This window comes from Colobus angolensis, unplaced genomic scaffold (genome assembly GCF_000951035.1).
Source record: "Colobus angolensis palliatus isolate OR3802 unplaced genomic scaffold, Cang.pa_1.0 Scaffold67, whole genome shotgun sequence".
Lineage (NCBI taxonomy): Eukaryota > Metazoa > Chordata > Mammalia > Primates > Cercopithecidae > Colobus > Colobus angolensis.
In genome coordinates, this window is record NW_012120376.1 from 1,395,852 (window position 1) to 1,412,490 (window position 16,639).

Sequence of the window (16,639 nt, forward strand, 5' to 3'; positions counted from 1 at the left end):
GGCAAGAGCTATATCTACTCTGCTCACCACTATATCATCAGTGTCTGGTACATTGTTTGCACTTTGTAGAAAATCAATATATGTATTTATAGAATAAATAAATGCTGCTGACCTTTATCGTTAAAAAATCTACTTTAAAACCATTTACTGAGATTTCCTACTATGTAGGAGATCAGCTAATTGAGGAACTCTTACTCTTCTCCTGTGACTCTATCTCTAAAAATGAGTGTGGTGATATAAACCAAAGATTATGAGCTTATGCGTCAAAATGATTTATTCTTTAATTTATACATCAAATATTTATTGAGTACCTGTTATGTTTTAGATTCTAGCTGTGCAATGGTTCACAAAATAGACATGATCCTCAAACTCAGAGATCCCTTGTTTAGCAGAGAACACAAGCTATAAAAAGTGAATAAAAACATGATATATCAGTTGTAAATTATAAGAAGGAAAAAGACGGAATGCTACCAGAAAGATCAAAGATGGGGCAGACAAGTTTAAATTGCAGCAAGTTGGAGACATGGTAACTTTTCATGTATGTGAATAACTGTCTTCTTGTATAGGAGAGAAGAGGGCTCATTTGTAATACTAGAAGAGGTGCTAGGATAGACCTTTTTAGAAAACAGATTTTGGTTAGTTATAGCAGAATTTGCTGATAGAGCTCTGCGTGATGAAATGGATGGACTTTTTATTTTTAGGAGGTTGTCTGTCCTATCATTGAAGCTATTGGGCATAGCATTGTGGAGATGTGGCTCACCACTGGGCAGGGTGGTTTCCAAATCTGGTTTATCATGAGAATTATCAATTTATGTGGAAAAGTCTAGCACAATACTTGATATTTAATAGTTCTGTTTAATAAATGCTAGTGGAATCTGACTTTAAGTTGCTTTATGGCCTATGTATGGCAGCCAAGATGAAAAGTACTGACAACTGAACATGATTTTATTTTATTTTTATTTTTTATTTTGTTGAGACAGAGTCTGGCCCTGTCACCCAGGCTGGAGTGCAGTGGTGCCATCTCTGCTCACCGCAGCCTCTGCCTTCCAGGTTTAAGCAATTCTCCTGCCTCAGCCTCCTGACTAACTGGAACTACAGGCATGCACCAATATGCCCAGCTAATTTTGTATTTTTTTTTGTAGAGATGGGATTTAGCCATGTTGCCCAGGCTGATCTTGAATTTCTGGGCTCAAGTGATCCGCCCACCTTGGCCTCCCAAAGCGTGGGATTATAGGCATGAGACACTGCGCCCAGCCTGAACATCATTTTGAATTGCTTTCAGCTCACAAACACAAAATAAATTACACAGCAACACTGGTTAATATACTATCTTCGGTTGTAAATGTTGGTATCTCGCTGTCAAAGTTGGTCCACTAATGTGTTAAATTTACCCTGTATTCTTGAGAATGTAGCTTTATAATCTTTGTATTTTATTGCCTGAATTATAAAATTAAGGTTTTTGCTGTCAGTAGGATGTTTTGATGTGTGTTTATATAGCCCAGTGGAACAATATATATTTTAAAGATTTTTGTTAAATGCATTCCACAGTAGTTCACTAAGATATCAGTCAATAGTCAGATATGAAGTATTTAAGAAGCATCTCGCATGGCACTGGCACTATTCCTGCAAAGTGGGTCCAAGATAGTTAATTTTCCTTCTGCATATATTGATGAGGCCTATTACGTAGACTTTGTAAATTAGAACCTGTTGCCATTATACCAATTGTTGTAAAAGTGAAATAGTATTTTGGCTTTTGATTGTGCTATATTTGAAGGTGACCTTAAATTATCAACTAACTTACAACTAATTGGTTATATTTACACAGTGAATCTCCCGGTGTCTAATATTAGATGGTCAAGGTTTGAAGCCTGAGTAGTTGAGTGAATAAGATAAGTTATTAAACAGACCAAAAGGAAATTTCATATTATTGCAGTTCATTAAATGATGCTATACAACTTACAGTGCAGTTCATTACTCACACTGTGGTATTAGACTAGTAATAAGGGTGATTTTTCTAATAGAGTAACTCCAACAGAGCCGCCATGCTGTGTGATGATGATGTGTGTAGTATTTAATATCTGGGTGCAGTATTTGCCTGAAGGATTAGCTATTGGAATTTTAGACTCACTATTAACTTAAGTTTCAAATGGCACCCATTAGCAGTAGGAAGTCTTCTTTCCTTTTTCTTGTTGTATGTTTATGAACACACCTACTTTTATAATATGTTAACCAGGAAAATTGTGTTCTACTTGATCCTGCGTTAGTTCAAACCTGTTACATGCTATGATTAGAGATTTATGAGTGGGTAGTGGCAGGCATTGATTTCTATTGTGCTGCCCTTGCAGTAAATACCACAAATTTGTAAGCCACAAAGCTTAAATTTATCTCACTGATTTCCATGTAGTAAAATTCTATCTCATTTATAGTCTGATAGTCTAATCCTTCTTAAGCAGCCTATCCTGCTGAACTTACTGATTTACTATTTTTTTGTCCATAAACTGCAAATGTTCAATAATAATAGGCTAAATTCATGTGATGGCATCTGTAGACAATCTAAATGTTTCCCTTGTAATCTTTGTGCTTTAAACATGGGGCTATGAATTCCTCTTGGGCAAGAAATTAATTTCCAGCATTTTAATAAGGAGAATATGTAATTATGCATTGAGGCTCTGAACTGGGCAAATTTCAGGGCAATTTTGTCTGCAGCGTGACTGTGCTTCCACGATTTTCTGCAAACTACATTTCCCTCCAGTATTTAGATTTAAGTGATTTTTTAAAACCCTGCAATAATCAGGAATATAGAATTTTATTTTTTCTCTTCTGAGTGTGTTATTTGTGGAATATTTAGTACTATCATAGTACCAAAATACTGATTTTCTTTTTTATTGATAAGGTTAAATTTTGGGTACTGTGTTTTAGATTGGATTATTTCCCATTACGTTTTCAAATATTTGCTTCTGTAGAGTACTTTTAGGAATAAGACAAAGTCTGAGATGGAATAGTTTGGATACAGTTTTATTCCTGTAGAGACTTTTTTACTTTTGTGCTTTGAGAAAATTCAATACGAATGTAAGCAATGGAAGTTTGAAGGTGCTTATAAAAATAGGAAATGTCTCATCCTGACCATACGTACCTTTGTACCTTCACAAAGCATCTGTGGAGGTTAAAACAAATCAACAGTCTGTTTTTTTTTTTTGAAAAATGTTGAAATACGAGATAGATGATGTACGTGTCTCCCGTTGCCTTCAATAGGGCACATCACCTAAAGGAAAATAGAAGTGATAAAAATAAGAGTTTTGTTACAGACAAAATGTTTTATTTTTTATATTTGCTTTATGAGAAGAACAGACTTATCAAAGTTTTAATAATGTGACAGTCAGATAATTAACATTTATTGATGTTTCTCAATGCACCAGTGTATATGAGGTGAGTTGGAGTTCTTCTTATCACCACTAAATCACTTTTATTTAATCTCCACTAAAAGTGACCAAACATATGAAGCCTTAGAAATTACAGATTTCTACAGATTCTAGCGGTAATGTTCAGCATGCACTATGAAATGATTTAAGAACACTTGAAAATCAAGTACAAACAATTGTCAGTAGCGTATAAGCACTATTAGGGAGCCATTCTCATAGAATCCCTATTAGTGCTTATGATTTACTTAGCATTTGTGTGCTGAGAGGTCAAGCAAGTATTTTACAAATGTGAAGTCAGCTTTAGCTCCTTATTATAGATGAGGCAAACTGAAGTTTACAGAAGAGCTCAGTGCAGTTGCAGGGGATTTAACTCTGGTCTATTTTATACAAGCCACTGGCTACCTTATACTACAGTTTCAAATTAATGTTTTTATATAGGTATTTTGAATGTTGCAAAAGTAAACAAAAAACAAAAATGTAAAAACTAATTGAGAATGGTGTGTTTCTTAGGCACATTTAAGTATGTTATGAGACTACCTCAGCTAGCCAGTCTCCTTTATTCTTTTTTGGCACTGGAGTAGCTATTTGAGGGCAGTTTTCAAAGAATGTTGAATTATTTAAACATACAGTACTTTGTCACCAAGGCATTCCTATCAGTGTCTGAAGACAGAAAGGGAAGGAAGATGAGTTTATTCTATGTGGTTGGATAATTATTCTCATGGGAATAAACATGGACTAGGAGCTAGTGGACCTCAGTTCATATCTAAGAACTGCTCATTTTTTGACTTTGTATGTGTCACAAATTTTCAGAATGTTGGTTTCATCATCTGCAAAACAAAGAATAGAATTATCTGATTACCTTCTGTGAGTAATAAATGGATGGAATGACGTAATGCTTCACTTTGGATGGCTTAGTCACTTGAAATAATATTAGACTTTCACATAATTATCTACTTTTTATGTCTGATAAAGCCAAATGAGTGTTTCTGAATTGCTCGTATCTAAATGCCTAGTGTCCTTTTGACTTTTCTTTGAGAGCGTTTCATAGTGGTAATGTCAAACACAAATCAGAAATCATCCATGTTATATCTTCTATCAGCTCTAAAGAGATTGGGATTATGTATAATCTTCAAATTCCCAGAAACTATTGGTTCCTGGTACATAGTAGACACTTAAGAAATGCTTTTCAAATGAATAAATGAATACATCTAAGAAAGTGGAGCTTTCTCTGCTGTTACTTGATACCAATGTAAGAAGGATGAGTAAAAGAGAACATGATGATTTTATAAATAAGGGGACCTGCATCATCTTTTGGCCTTATGATGCCCCCCAAATTTACTTAATTGACTTTCAAATAATTTAAACAGTGTGTTTTGCAAAATGCTATGAAGACCTGAAATTATGTGTTTAATATGATTATTTTATGTGTGACCAGATACTGAAGTTCTCATTGCTCTGCTTTTCTTCTGAAAAATGACTACATGGGCTAAAATATTCTCCCTTGTGTAATGTGTGTACGTTTGTAATAGGAGATTTTCACTGGTAAACATGATTAAGTTACAAAAATTTACTAGTTAGAAAAGTTGGTCATCTGAGATGATCCAATTATGATTGCAACAACAGTCCTCTTTCTATCAATTTCTGTCGTTTGATTTTTCTCTATTCGACCCAACAATTTTCTTTCAAAGGTCAGTTCTCTCATCATGTGCAATAAGGGGCCTAAAATGTTGGCAATAAAATGGATAGTGTCAGGCATTTGTCAAAACGCCAAATAACTGCAATCATCTTTCTTGTGTGTAATCCTGATGCATCTAGACAGACAGCAATGCCAGAAAGCCAGGTAGGAATATTTGGACATGTTACCAATTTCATTATTTTGCTTATTCCTTAGGGATTACAAGCATACCTAAAATGTGTTCATCTCAAAGATGGGTGTTACAGTAGTAATATTTTAAATAGAATATCATATTTCTTTATGATAAATTTTAGGTATGTCATTTTTGAATTAGATTTAGAAGATGTTGTGTTGTGTGATGATACTTTTAACAGAGTTTGGCAGTATCATAATAAATAGTAAGTACTAGCATATACTCACACATTTAAATTTTGTTTTCTTCCTGTTACTGCTTTACCTTTTCAGTTCTTGAAAAACATTATTCTATTATAATGTTAATTTTAGAAAGCATAGAAACTATGTGAAATATTTGGTATTTAACCACTTAATCAAGTCCAGTAATGTGATATTTTTGTAGATTATTTATAGTTGCTGTATTTTATTTGTCTTAAAATACATGATCAAACGGAAATGACAGTAACGAAGAAGAAAAAATACCTTACACGGTAGTGCAATGAATTATTTAAACATCCAATCAAACTTTTTTCATGGTGTTTACAAATTCATTTAGTTGATTTGCTTATACTTTATTTCTTTGTAAAGAGTTATGAGGACCTTATGTTAAGTGAAATAAGCTGGACACAGAAAGAGACATACCACACGATCTCACTCATATGTGGAATTTTAAAAGGCTGATCTCATAGAAGTAGAGAGTAGGATAGTGGTTATCAGAGACTGGGAAGGTTAGAGGAATGGGGAAATGTTTGCAAATGGGTACAACATTCCAATTAGGAGGAATAGGTTCTGGTGTTCTTTTGGACAGTAGGGTTGACTATATTTAACGATAAAGAATTGTATATTTTAAAATAACTAGAAGAGCGAATTTTGAATGCTCTTACCACAAAGAAACGATAAATGTTTGAGGTGATGGATTCACTAATTACCTTGATTTGATCATTATACAGTGTATACATGTATGTAAATACCACATTGTACCCCGTAGTGTTATGTATCAATTTAAAAAAAAGTAAAACTTTAAAAAAAGTTATAAGGACTTGTGAAAGTGTATGACTAGCAATCAAAAGAAAGAAGATGGGGTCTGTTTTTTCAAGATGATCTATCTTTATAAAATTACAGGATGGTGCCCTGGAAGTCGTTAGATCACTCTCCCATTCAAAGCAGAAATTATCTTTGTAGTGTTCCTGATAAGTTCATTTACTTATCCATTCATCAAATATTTATGACCTACTATGAACTAGGTTCTCTTCCAGTTACTGTGAACAGAACAGTGAACCACATAAGTTAAGTCTCTTCTTCACAAAGCTTGCTTCCTCCTGGGAAGATATGGATTATAAATTAAACAAAATCACTGTGATAATAACAAGTAATAAATATTGTGAAGATCGGGGTAAAGGGATGTGGTGATTTCATATAGGGTAATAAAGGAAGGTCTTTTTAATGTTGGGATATTTATGCCGAGCCCTCAATGAGCTGTAAGAAGAGGCTGTGTGTCTGTGTGTGTAAAGAACATTACAATCATAGGGGCTGGGTCAGCACATGCAAAAGCCCCTGGGAGATGATGTGCTCAGCATGCTCCAGGAATAGGAAGGGGTCAGTGTGGCTGGAGCAGAAGGAGCACGGGGGCCAGGAAGAATGGTAGAGAGGTGGCCAGGTGACAAATCACACAGGACGCATCTTCATCACCCTTCCCAGAGTTTCCTTCAAACATGCTTCACAGGCAAGATTCATTTCTTAACACCTCATAAAAAGAAATATATAGTCCATCTAGTCTTATGAGATAAGAAATATAATAAGTTTATAGTTGTTAGTTTAAGTAACTTGCAGATGTCTGAAGCACACACTTGTAATGAACATTTGTGATGAGTTAGGGATCTGTCTCCCTTTTTGCCTTGCAAGGAGATATTAAAAGGGTTGATGGGGACTTATTGATGAATTGTGATAGAAAATGTGTTGGGGAGAAGATATACTGGTCACTGAATTTGGTGACTTCCATTTGAATGATAATGTCAGTGCTTGCAGTTGATATTTTGAAGTTGATAAACTATTGACAGTTTCCTCGGTAAAGTATGGAAAAACACTGGGTGGCTCCATCCATCTGAGCATGACTTCCCTTTCTCTTCCCAATTGTAACCTCTCTTAGACGTTAGTTAGTAGTAAAGCAAACAAAATGCTGAAACAAGTATAAATATTACTATTCAATGTCTTGTAAATCTATTTTCTCTCCAATTTTAAGTGACTATTATATATGGTTATGTTATTATAGCATGGTAGTTATTTTTAAATCAATCATTTGTAGGCTACTATATTTCGGATCTTCAGATACATCTGCTATCCATATGAAATTCGTAAGATCGCTTTGGTTTGAAGTATGACCGTTTTCCTCTTCTTACCAGCAGAGGGCACACTTCACAACCCTGTTTGCCTTTGCCAACAAAAAGCAGTGATGAAACTGGAAGGTTTAAAGAGAAAAACAAACCCAAAAACCAAACAAAAACAAAAACAAGAAAACCAAAAAACACCGAAAACCTTTCAAATCTCATGTGCTTGGTTTACAAAACAAAAGTATCATCAAAATGGAAAACAATTTAGGATCTAGTCAGCACTACCATCACCAGGCTAAATTTTATACTCTTCAAATCATCTAAGAGAGATTGAAATAGTTTTGATAAATCGAGAGAAGAAAAAATACATTAAAGCTGTGCTATGAGTCTTCATAGTATAAAAATGAAAATGTTTGAGTTTATTTTGCTTAATAGAGCTTGATAGGAAAATGATGAATTGTAAATTTTAATAAGTAGATGATTTGAGGGTAGATTATCTAAGGCTTATTTTTGGATTTTGCAGTTATTGCTTTCTTAGACATGTTTTTTCATTGGCACGTATATGAATCAGAAAGGACATCGAACTTGAGTTGCATCACTTACTATTTGTGCAACTTAGGGCAAATGAACTGTCTACACCTCACTTTGCTTATCTGTAAAATACATATAGTATTTTTGTGGATTAATGGAAAGAAAGCAGGATGACAGAGAGGGAACCTGCTTTCTAGTTTATCCCTATAACCTTAGAGAAGACATTGATCCTCTCTGGTCCTAATTTTCCTGCTCTCAGAATGAGTAGTTTGAACTAGATTATCTAAAATATATATGGTATATAGTCCCTGAAAGCACTTTCATGCTAAAATTTCATATTAAAGTTGCCAGTAAGCTAGAAAATGCTATATGCATATAAATGAATTAAACATGCATTTCCTATATTTTTAAATTAAATTATCTTCTATATGAATTTCCAGAAACATATCTGTATTCTGAAGTCACAAATAATCTATATTTAAGATCTCATTGGAAATGGAAGGAAGAAGCAAGGTTAAAGTGGAGACGACAGCAATAAAAATTAGAACCTTTCTTCCATTCATTCATTTATTCATTTATATTGTATATGTATGGTATATTGCATGATGTTTGGATATACACATACATAGTAAAGAAATGATTACTACAGTCAAGCAAATAAACATTGCCATCACCTCACATAGTTGTCTTTTTTTGGTGGTAACACCTAAATTCTACTCTTTTAGCAAATTTCTAGTATACAATACAATATTATTAACTATAGTCTTTATCTTACACATTAGCTTTCTATATTTAATCATCCTACATAACTGCAACTTTGAACTCTTTGACCTACATCTCTCCATGTAGTTTACCCCCCTCACCCCATCCCTGGTAACCACTGTTCTATTTGTTTTTATGTATTTGACTTTAAAAAAAATCCACAAATAAGTGAGATCATACATTATGTTGCTTTGTGTTTCTGGCTTATTTAATGTAGCATAATGTTCTCTGGGTTCATCCACATTGTTGCAAATGATATAATTTTCTTCATTTTTAAGGCTTTCTAATATCTACTGTGTATCTGTACCACATTTTCTTTATCCATTCACCCATCAATAGACACTTAGGTTGTTTTCATATCTTGACTATTATGAATAATGCTGCAATGAATATGGGAGCACTGATATCTCTATGTAGTACTCATTTCATTTCCTTTAGGTACATATCCGACAGAGGAAATTCTGGGTCATATAGTAGTTGCCCATCCCACTTATCTTAAAGACAATTTATACCCTATCACATTCCCCACCAAACTTGGAGACATTCATTTTTTTCCCTCTCTTTACTCATATCTGAGCAGAGACTAGAAGCTCATTCCTATTTTACAATACAGCTCTTTTCAGTTCAAGTAACTTTTCTTCTTTTTAACACCTTTTTGCTTCGTCTCTCTTCTAGCTGTTGCCTAGTAATATCAGAAACACCTTTCTAGCTCTCTATTTCATTTAAATGAGTTGAAAAGAATCTAACCATATCAGAGCAGTGCTGGTGATCCACTTGTAACAGGGATGAAGAAAGCCATGCTTTGAAGTGAAAATAGACATAACAAAGGCCTCATTTCTTAAAACTTTAGAAGAGGCTTGAAGTTTCCTGCAGAATTAGCATAAAAGTTTTCATCTTCTCACTTTCTTTAATTATGTGTGGCTGCTCTTAAGTGTTGGTATTTAAGATAAAATAATACTTTATATTTTTGCTTAATTGATACCGTAATGATTTTGGTAACTGCTATTCATTTATAATATATAATATTTCAGATAACTATAAACTAAAAGTGATTTTATAGATATACTGTGGATCTACAATTAAGAATTTTTTTTCTGTATGGGAAGCAAATGTAGAGATTAACTTTTAGACTGTAACATATGGGTCAATTAGAAACATTCTCCTTTTTTGCATGCTCTTCTTGTAGAAAAATTGGAAATGAGAAATGTGAAAGTCTTTACTCAAGTCTGGTTCTGCTTCTATTGAAATCCAGCAAGTCACACATAGAAATGTATTTATGTTTAAATTATGTAAACATATTTATTGTACATCTACTATATACTAGCCATTGCTCTCATGGTACTTGGAATATATAAGAGAACAAGACAGATTAAGATCTTGCCTCATGGAGTCTAAATCCTACTGGTGGTAGACAAGGGAGAAACAATGAACACAATAAATAAACAAATTGTGTAGTAGAGTAGACATTTAAAAGCACAGTGGTAAAAAGAAAAATAGAGTAGGATATGAAGGATAGGAAGTCCCAGGCTGAGATGGATGGGTTGCAGTTTTAAATTGTATTTGAGAGTAAGCCACATTCAGAAGCTGAGATTTAAGCAAAATTCGAAGGCAAAGGAGGAAGTCATGAGAGTATATCTAGGGTAAGAACATTCTAGGCAGAGGAAACAGTCAGTGCAAAGGCTCTGAGGTAGGAGCATGTCTGGTGGGATAGAGGAAAAGTGAGGGGCCCAGTGTAGCTTCCTGGGCTGAGTTAGCGGATGAGAATAGGAGGGGAAATCAGACATAATGGGTGCGATTCATGGCTGGCTTTGTAAGCCATTGCTTGGACTTTGGTTTTTCTCTGAGATGGAAGCCACATTATTGAATAGGTGAATGACAGGTCCATATTTACATTTAAAAGGATCCTTTTGACTACCGTGTTGACAACAGGCTGTAGATGGAGAAAGACAGAAGCTGGGGAACCTGTTAGGAGACTAATGCAGTAATCCATGTGAGAGATGATGATGGTGAGAGATGATGATAATGAGAGATGATGGTGGTGAGAAATGATGGTGGTGAGAGATGATGGTGGTGAGAGATGATGGTGGTGAGACATGATGGTGGTGAGAGATGATGGTGATGAGAGGGGAAAGGAGTCAAGGATGTATGCAAGAGAGTAATTCCAATGATTGGCAATAGAATTTAATCTAAGTAAGAAGGGTAGAGAGGATGTCAGATGGGTGAAGGATGTAAAGAATTAATAGAATTAATGCTTTGCAAGAACTTGTGGGGTTTAAGCATTTTTAGAGTGAATTGATGTACTGGAAGGAATAAGGTAGAAAGATAGAAAGATGCATGCCAGGAGATGGATGCATAAACTTTAGATTTTAAGAGGTTATAGGTAACAACAAAGTGAAGAATATGACTTGGGAATGAGAACCTAAAATAGGGAGTATGATATGATTATTAGAGGAGAGAAATTCAGGAAAGGGCCAGGGTGTTGGTAGGACTATCTCTATATGAACTGAAATAGCCAAAAATTAAGATAGGGGTTGTGTTTTAGAAAGTCATAGTAAACCAGGAGCTAAAATTGTCTGGCAATAGTTGGAAATGACTCAGGTATCAGTAGACTACATCAACAACGAGGGTTTGCGAGTAATGTAATCTGATGAGATGAGATTCTAAGCTAGAAAATTTTATGGAAGAGATGGGGAGAATAATCAGGAAGCTATCATGAGAAGCAAAGAGTGCACCTCACTTGTAGCTAGGCCCTTTGTGCAAAAGTGAGAGAAAGCCAATACTTGAGATGCAAGGGAGGCAGGGTGCTCAGGGAGTAGCCAAGATTTCAGTTAGAGAAAGAACACTGAGGTTACATGTGGGCTATTTGTAAGGAAAGGAGAAACTAAAAAAGGTCTCTTATGATTCAAGTGTGTGTCTCACAGAAATTTTCCCTTTTTATTATCCCAAATAAATAAATCTAGAAATATCTATGGAATAACTGTAATATACAGAGTACTATGTCCTAGGCTATATGAAAATGCAGTGAAACATAAGCCACTACAAGACCTAATTGCAGTTACCTTCCCTACCATATTATCACCAGTCTCTGAAGGATTTTCTCATTGGTTGGACAAAGGGGACAAGTGATGTGATTCCACAGAAGAGAGAGGCATTGGAGCGTTAGGGTCCTCCAGGTTGGGGATCAAACCATATGGCTTTTGTTTTTTGGTAACACTGTTTTGTTCTTGTTATCATGGGATCTTTTGATTGCAAGTTTTATTTATATTAAAACTTTTCTATAACATCATCACTTAACAGCAGCTAATTATAGCTCTCCATAATATCTTATTTTCATCTGTATGTTTACATAGTTTTTAATTAGCTGTAATTACAATTTTTTGATTTACTTTTGATATACAATGTGAATCATCATATATTAGGAGTCCCCAACCCCTGGGTCACAGATGGGTATCTGTCTGTGGCCTGTTAGGAGCTGGGCAACACAGCAGGGGGTGAGCAGTGGGAGGGCAAGTGAAGCGTCATCTGTATTTTCAGCCACTCCCCATTGCCTGCATTACCGCCTGAGCTCCACCGCCTGTCAGATTAGTGGCAGCATTAGATTCTCATGGGAGCAAAAACCCTACAGTGATCTGTGCATGTGAGGGATCTAGGTTGTGCACTCCTTATGAGAATCTAATACCTGATGATCTGTCACTGTCTCCCATCACATCGAGCTGGGACCATCTAATTGCAAGAAAACAAGCTCAGGGCTCCCACTGATTCTACATTATGATGAATTGTGTGATTATTTCATTATATATTAATTACAATGTAATAATAATAGAACTAAAGTACACAATAAATGTGATGTGCTTGAGTCATCTGAAACAACACCCCACTGCCTCAGTGCATGGAAAAATTGTGTTCCATGAAACCAGTCCCTGATGCCAAAAAGGTTGGGGACTTCTGCTATATATTGTGTTGTTGAATGGATAAAAGAGATCAGTTCAATACATTTATTTTAGAGATGAGAAGGAACAAAATATTTTAGCAACATAAGTAACCTTGTAGCTAGTTGGAAGCAGCAATAGAACCTCAGAGAAGTTCCAGGGTTTTTGCTACAATGTTCTTTCCCCGCCTTTTGTTATTTCTATAGAATATTTATAAATTACATTGATTCAATAGGCAGGGGGAAGAGAGCAGTGGAACGCAATGATATTGGTCCTGTGGCTTTTTACTTCTATAAATATTTTTATTGCTAGTACTCCAGAAGTTACTCTTATGTCCCTTTCCCACAGGCAATTACTCTTCTGCATCATATCACTATAGATTCATCCTACCTGCTTTTGACCTTTCCATGAATGGAATCTTAGAGTATAAACTTATTTGAACCTTATTTCTTTTGCTTAGCATGTTGGTGAGAGTGATATGAAAGGCAATACCTTATTTTCATTGCTGCATAGTATTCTATCATATCAATATACCACAATTCATTTATTATACCTTGGAAGAATATTTCTATTGTTCCAGTTTGAGGATATTCCACATAATACTGCTTTAAACACCTTTGTACATTTTCTGTGTGTGTGCACATATTTATGCATGTTTAAATACATAGATGCATCAGTGTAGTATTGCTGTAGAATTGCCACATAAACACATACCAGTAGTGAAATTGTTAGGTCATAGGGTACGTATATGTACAGCTTTTGAAAATACTGTCAGACACTCTTCCAGTATTGGTGTAAAAATCTTGACTCCCTCCTGCAATGCATGAGAGGTCCATGTACTCCACATCCTTGCCAACATTTGGTATGGAATCTAGTTCATAGCCATGGTGGCTGTGAACTACCATGGCTGTATAAAGGTATTTGCCACCTACTATATGCTGGAAAGTATGGCAGGGAATTAAGAAAAACATATGATGTAGTCGCTTTCTTTGAGCTCCTCTTAATATAGCTGGGATAATGAAAATCTCTGGAGAAACTAAAGGACTACTCAGGCAGTATGCGTTAGAATGTTAATGTACAGGGTTAAACTAATAACAGCCACATTTATTAACTTTTTCCTGTGATTTAGTTTTAGTTTCTGTATTTGGTTTTCTTTTAAAAAAGTATAAGCAATGGAAAATGACATTGACCTTAATGGAAAAATAAATGAGTAGTTAATCTAAGCATCTGATTTATTTTGGTGTGTCTCTGAAAATCATATTAATTTTTCATTTGTTTGTATTATCTTTGGAAATGTATGAAAATTTCTGAGAAAGCTCTCCTATATCAACAAGTAGAGAGGAAAAGAACCTATATGGGCCAAGATGCTACCTCTTTCCCATAGTCTCATAGGTTTGGAACAGGCTTTATCCATTATTTCTGATAAATGTTATACAGCCTGTATCTCTGCCTTTCTGGTGAGAGGAGTTCAATCATTATTAGACAGCTCTAATTGCAGGATTTAAAAAATATGATAATAATTTGTGCCAGACACTGTGCTAAATGCTGATATGCAATGCCTCTTTTAATTTTCTCAGCAATTCTGGGATATAGTACTAGTATTTGCTTCAGCACGTGGATAGAGAAACAGGCACAGGTGGATTAAATACTTACTTGGGAGTTTCAAATTGTTCTCTACAGAAGTCTATTGATTAGCATGGAGCTGGGCACATGAGAGGCTTTCAGTCACCAGTTGATTTGCCAATTCACCAACAATGAATGAACAAATGGCCTAATCTTCAGTTTTAGGAAGCCATATCCACATATTTTCTCCATACTTCTCCTAGTTATATAATCTTATGCAAGACTTTAAAGCTCCCTGTCCTTTTGCTTTCTTATTTAGCAAATGTAGATATTAGTACCTGACAAATCTTCTTAGTTGGATTCGTATGAGGTTAAGTTTGGATACCAGTGAATGAAAGCCATGGTTTATAACAAAGTCAGCTCATTGTATTCTTGTGCTGAGGCTATTGCGTGAAGTGTATGGGTCATGAGGCCATTTCTGAAGAAGGGGCATGCTTTAGTTGAATGATATTTTGAATTTGTCATTCAGTTAGGTTGGGAACTACCCCCTAGAATTAAATAGAATGATTTCCTCTCATACTAAGATCATTTTATGGCCAGTATATTTTTCAGTCTCAAATGAAATCTCTAGAATAAGTAGTAAGGAAGTCTTATATTTGAAACTAGATCTCATTCATGCAGCTAAATAAAAACCCAGCTTCCTTGGCAGGATGCCCTATATTGTTACAGAGCAGGTTAGCACTTGACTGCTACTACTAGAAGAAAATCCTCAGAATATGAGCTGCTGCCTGCAATATGGGAGGTAAATCACACTTCGAGGTGAGATGTTTGGCAGGATCAGAAGATGTTGCTTGTACCTTCTCTGCAGTTGGTAGAATTAGCAGATGAGGAGAGATGTGTATTCCCAGCCCCTTCCTTGTTTTTCTTCAATTACATCCTCCAGGTGTTGCTTCTATTTTTGTTTTTTCTTCTGAACCAAGCTACCATCTGTGTAGTATATTACAAGGTGATATTTACAGTGGTTGAGAGTGTGGAGCCAGACTTCATGGGTTTACATTCTGGCTTCCAGCTGTGAGACCTTGGTCAAGACATTTAACTTCTTGGAGCTTCAGTTTCCCCATCTGTAAAATGGGAAAAATAATAGTATACACTTAATTAAATGCTTTTATATATGCATATCAGTTAGAAATGTTGGCCTTTAATATCTAAAATTTTGGTTAAAGAGGGGAAAGATACTTACCTGTGGTATAAAAAAGTATTGTTTGCATTTTTACGTCTAGGTTCAATCTTCATGAGAGCACTATCTTTTTAAGATGAGGGTAAGGGGGAAGAGTTAACATAAATGAACATACAAAAGGTATTTTTAAAAATAAAGTTTTCTGGAAATATTTTAAAAATATAATGCTATATTGCACTTATTTAAGAAAACTGTGAAGATGTAATCTTGTAGCTTCACTTGAAACCTGTTATTTCCCCTCATATTGATGTCCTGAATGACAGGAATGGGCAACTGCATTTTTAAAGGAAAATTTCCATTCTCCTTTTACTTGCTCTGACTTATTCCTTAAATTCTTTCCTTATATTTGTTCTCATCAAATTCCTTTTGATTTTTTAATCTTTAGAACAGTGTGTCAAGGATTTTCTTTTCCCTCCTGACTGCATAATTTACATCTGACCCGTGATTTCTTGTGGATTGGAACTGAGGGGGATCGATCTAAGTTATTTTCTAAAAATAGGTGCTTAGAAATTAGTCTCCACTTTTCTTTGTAAGTGGTAGGAATACTATGAACAGTTGTATACTGTGTTGTTTTAAAAAACATTTAAAATTAACTTTGTTCAAATGTGAACAGCTTTTTGTCAAAATGTTTATTTGCAAAAAAAAAAAAAAAAAAAATCCAAAAAACAATGCTTAAGTGGAACTAACACATCCCTCTGCTGTTTTTTAAACGTGAAGTCATCAGAATGGTTTCTTCCTCCCTTCATCTTTCTCTACTGTCATATCTCTCCTGGATCGCTGTTTAGTGTTTCTCACTGATCTCCTTGGTTCCTCTCTTGTCCTCCCACCGTGAATTTGTCATATAACAGCTAGAATCATCTTACAGAAATGTAAATCCAATTTTGTCACCCTCGCTTTTCTTTTCTTTTTTTTTTTTGAGATGGAGTCTCGCTCTCTCTCCCGGGCTGGAGTGCAGTGGCCGGATCTCAGCTCACTGCAAGCTCCGCCTCTCGGGTTTACGCCATTCTCCTGCCTCAGCCTCC

The 16,639-nt window shown here is 35.2% G+C and overlaps 1 protein-coding gene and 1 pseudogene across 1 annotated transcript in view; one reads left to right on the forward strand and one right to left on the reverse strand.

Moving 5' to 3' along the window:
• The window catches only part of FAM19A2 (family with sequence similarity 19 (chemokine (C-C motif)-like), member A2), a 522,282-nt gene that overhangs the window by 181,661 nt on the left and 323,982 nt on the right, over window positions 1-16,639 (forward strand). The gene's annotated exons all lie outside the window — the stretch shown is intronic.
• The window catches only part of LOC105500596, a 142,830-nt pseudogene continuing 133,780 nt past the window's right edge, over window positions 7,590-16,639 (reverse strand).